This window comes from Haemaphysalis longicornis, unplaced genomic scaffold (assembly GCF_048455015.1).
Source record: "Haemaphysalis longicornis isolate Haplotype H1 unplaced genomic scaffold, Haemaphysalis longicornis Haplotype H1 scaffold_6, whole genome shotgun sequence".
Classification (NCBI taxonomy): domain Eukaryota; kingdom Metazoa; phylum Arthropoda; class Arachnida; order Ixodida; family Ixodidae; genus Haemaphysalis; species Haemaphysalis longicornis.
In genome coordinates, this window is record NW_027526407.1 from 172590686 (window position 1) to 172595255 (window position 4570).

At 49.6% G+C, this 4570-nt stretch overlaps 1 long non-coding RNA gene across 1 annotated transcript; it reads right to left on the bottom strand.

Annotated features, from left to right (window-relative positions):
* Positions 1–356: 356 nt before the first annotated feature.
* Positions 357–3799, bottom strand: LOC144141695 (uncharacterized). The gene is made up of 3 exons (XR_013316676.1): positions 3575–3799; positions 3136–3256; positions 357–374 (listed from the first exon to the last, which is right to left on the bottom strand). It is a non-coding gene; the product is annotated as an uncharacterized LOC144141695 (long non-coding RNA).
* Between the last annotated feature and the right edge of the window lie 771 nt (positions 3800–4570).

The following is a 4570-nucleotide window of genomic DNA, read 5'->3' on the forward strand; positions in this document are numbered from 1 at the left end:
ATGGTGGAATGCGTTAGGTTAGTATAGCGCGCAGTACTGACCCCCTAAGCTTAGGTCTAGTTGAGCAACTAAGCCGTGCAAAGCAGAGCCTCTGCAAAATGAGCAAGGGCTATTCCAATCTGTGAAGGTTGACGACCGGCGAGGTTCAGGTAACGCAAAGTCTAAACATCGGTACGAACTCGGCGTCACAATACCTTTGTCCTGCTACTTAAGTTGGGTTTGTTGAACAACCCCAGACTTTATTATAGCACGTGAGCTGTACTACTGTGAAAATTGAAAGCGACAATAACGCCATCTTTGCGGCGCCGATGTCACGTGTTCGAACGACAGGGCTGGTTTCTGCACCGAATCACTCCTCATTCGGCAGCAACTGCCTGTAAGCAAGCAAGCATGCAAAGAAAAAAATCACGGAAGCTTGCACCCATGCGCAAGGATTGAATGGCGAAGCTACTGTAGGTGAGCATTGCGGGACACAAGTTTGAGTATCATTGTTTATTCATACAGTAGCGGGGCGAGCAATCGTCGTCATATGCATCAAAGAGGTTGTAGAGTTCATCGCGGCGAGTGGCGGATGCAAACCAATCCTCAGCATTGCGGACTTCCACCAGCGCTTCTTCATGCATTCGAGGCAGCGGTGGAGGGATCTGCAAGTCATCTCGGGAAAGTTTGGCTCAGTCGTAGCCATGTTTATAGTTATCCATAGTTGCTTTTAGAGAATGCGGCGGCCGCAACAATTTCTCCCAAGCAGGGTGTCTTTTTCACTTTAGCATTAGCGCTGGAGTTTGTATTTTGCATGCGAGGTAGCGCTTGACGACAGCGCAGGAGTTTTCTGTTTTGTTTTGTTTTGTTTTTCTAAAGCCACTGTGTGAGCCGGGGACTCGGCGGGCGCCCCGAGACACGCGCTCACGAGCGCTCGGCATTTTCTCGGTATTTTCTCCTGGAACGGCGAACTTGCGCCTTGTGGAAAAGTTTCGCTGATGAAAAACGCACACACGCACGAACGCTTTACGCTTCAAAGAAAAGTTCAGCCACAGGATTCTGCCCCAGCGTGAGAAACAACCACCACCTTGGAGAAGCCGCAGGACAGCACGAAGATTTCGCGGCGCCATTCGCAACATATAGCAACCTTCTTACGCAAACCATCATTCAAAGCTAAGCGAAAGCCGTTGTCAACACTACCACGCTGCGACTCCGGCACGCTGGCCCGCAGTCAAGCTGCTAAGCTTGAAGAAAGCATGCCGTTTCTTCACCGCGTCGCCACGGGGCGGCCTCTCTAGCATCCACCGTGGTCCCGCGTAATTCGCGCCAACAGCGCCAAATCCTCCCCTAGTGGTACGTGGCGTCTGAAAAACGTTGCATTTATCATCATGGCAACGAGTGGCGAGGGGGAAAGGAGGTTGGTGACGTCGTGGACGCTGATGACGTCATTTTTTCCGTGGCAGCCGGCCCGGGCCGCCGCGCGCCGGCCGCAGCAACCGACGCTCTCCCAACTTCAGCGCCTGCCGCCGGTCGCTGCTCATGGGCCACTCGGCAATGGAACCAGGCGCGAAAGTTGGACGAGCGACGGCGATGCCTCGGAATAGCCGCCGCCCGTCGTTTGGTATGTGCGTGCAGTAACGTGTTTAACAATTGAACGAAGAAAACATGTTGGTAACAGTATGTTTTCTGGTGTCGAATTGTTGTCTTTGTGGAGATAATAATTGGAGCGTTACACAAACATTCTTTTCGCTTTTGTTTTATTCAAAATTCATATGAAGACATCTTTGATTCGAAGTCATGAAAACACATGCACTACACAAAATATAATGCACATACATTTTATGTACATTCTGTTGGACTCTAAGCAAAAATATGACATGCAAATTTAGGCATGCAACATTGCAGAATAGGAAAAAAAAACATGCAAGATGCACATTTAGGTACACAATAATTGATTACGCAAGAATAACTTCGAAAGTTCTAATCACTATACATATTTTTTTCGCGCACACCTCGGCGGGAGAAGGAAAGAAGTTGAAAGTTCCACTCAATTTATACTTATTTCTTGGGCTCGCCTCGAGACGGGAATGTTCTTCAGACATTCAAAAAATTCGTTTCAGTTCAGAGACACAGTAAACGGGAACCTATAATTTAAAAGAAAGCACGCACAGGTATGCTTCAACGCCTGCCTTTTGGGCCAGTTAACGCAAACTCTGAAAGGACGCGTTGACCCGACCATACACTTCCGAGAAATCTTGTTCACACCAACAAAATGCAGCGAGAAAAAACTGTTGCAACACAATAACCGCACTATTGACCACTCATTGCTAGATTATATCTGCGTACAAAAATAATGCGCAACCACGTTGTACAATACAGAACACAATCGCAACACAAATCGAGCGCACCCGTCTTTTCTTTTAATGGCGTGTGAACAGTCTGATTATGAGGGGGGGGGGACGCGCAGAAAAAGTTTTCCTGTATTGTAAGCCGCATGTACCGAGCTCATTACTTGCAGATATCGGCTAGGTCGTCACACGCTACTCCCTAGCTCGTGTCTGGGCAGCGCCTCTTATCTCATCCTGTCCGATATCGATTCTAACTTTAGAACTATGGAACAGCAAAGCCACTCGCCATAAGATGACATGGCGCGGGCGCGCAGGTTCGATTGAACAGCAAACCGGCAATGCTACCCTTTTTTTTTTTATGAGCGAAACGCTTGCAATGGCAGCTGCAGACCATGCATGTATTTCGGCTTGGCCTTCCACTGCTCCCTGTGCAAATTGATTGGCATTGAACACCGCGGTTTTACGTAAGATTTTTCGGAGCACTGAAGCAACGTTTGGCAGCAGTTTTGCCGCAAATATCCCTTTTGGAACAAGATGGCACCGGAAAAATTGGTTAGGGCACGCCACCCCGCGCCAACAATCGCCGTGGTAATAGGTACGCAGTCAATAGAGAGTTTTAGCTAACCGTTTTCGACGGTCCGCTCCGGTATCGGCGGCACGCTCAGCGCAACCGGAGCCAATGCCGTTCGCGGACAAGCGCGCCACGCATGCGCAATGGCGTTCCCGCTTGCTATCGGAGCGGAGCGGACCGTGAAAGACGGTCAGCTAAAACTCGCTAATGACAAGAAGCGCGTACAGTTGAGCTTGCCTTCTTTGTGAGCAGGTACAGCGTGATAGCTTTGGAGGGGTTGAGGTGATTCACCACAGGAAACGTCCAATGAAGTCTCGAACCGTCCTCGGCTTGGGGCCCCACCCAAGACTCAAACCCACTGCACGAAACAACAACAAAAAATACATCGATAAGAATCCTGAATCGACGTTCAAGCAGTTACTAAGGCAATCGCAAAACGGCAACGCCGCCTCAAATTCACCTTACGAGCAAGAGTCTGCGCGCCGAATGCGCGTTTACTTCTATTAAAACTTTGTGTACCTGCAAGGCTGGGATATATTTGCACATTAGTTTCCACTCCAAGACGACTGACATGTCTCATTAACTTCACGTTACATGTGCGAAGTGAAAATAGAAGAGTGCAATCGGTCGGCTTCTAAGGAATTCACTATAACTTGTACAAAGCTAATTTGCTTACCTGTCATTTTTGGAGAAGACGAGAAACTTGGCCGAACTGTTTCGCCCTGTGTTGCTGCACCACAGAGCTGCGCAGGACTGGTGACGCTCCTTCCCCCGCGGCCCCATATTTAGAATACATTCGTATATATTTTATAATGCAGCGAAACTTTCAGCCCGTGGAGGCGTTTAGGCAACCCGCGCAGCCCTTCGCACGCCGGCTCGCTTACGCACGCACCTAACTGGCCCGCCGCGCGCCCAGAGAAAGAAAAAAAAAAATATTGGCGCCTGTGAGCTGTTGCGCATGCGTGAGGAGGCGCGGAAGCATGCGTGGTGTGGACAGAAAGAAACGATGAGGGAAAGGGAAGGGCCACGCCGCAGCACCCTGCCGCTAGGATCGCCCCAATTTTGAAACCGAAACTAGCCAGAGTCGCCGACCAGTGGCGTCGCTGAGTCGGCACATTCGTGAAAAATGCATACGTACAGGTTCAGTCAGAAGTAATTGGAGCACGGGAGCTGTGGCTGAACCGCATACGACCGCCGTGTATCTGCACCACCGGTAAACGAAAGGAGCAGAACACGCATGCGCGCGTGCCGATGGCGATAGCCTATCTATACTTCTCAACCCACTTCTTTTAACGCGGCTTCGATCATTATTCGCAGCATGCTGGTCTCAGCGATGGCGCTGATAGCACAGGCGGTATCTGGTAGCGTCGCTCATTCACTTTCAGCGAACGCGAGCTGATTGGGGGGCCCTATTCTCGACTGCACAACTTCCCAGGCAATTCGCCATGTTCTTTGCGTCGGCACAGCGTAAGCAATTAGTGACGTGATGCACCTATAGCTATGAGGACATGCAGCGTAATTGGACGCTTCACTCATACAGATCACAACTAAGGTATCAAATATTGCCAATAAAAGATATAAAAACCGTTGGCCTGTATTAAAATATTTAGACGGTAGCTGAGGCTGGCAAGAGAAACACATCTCTGCAATTCAATATTGGCGTAAATACAAT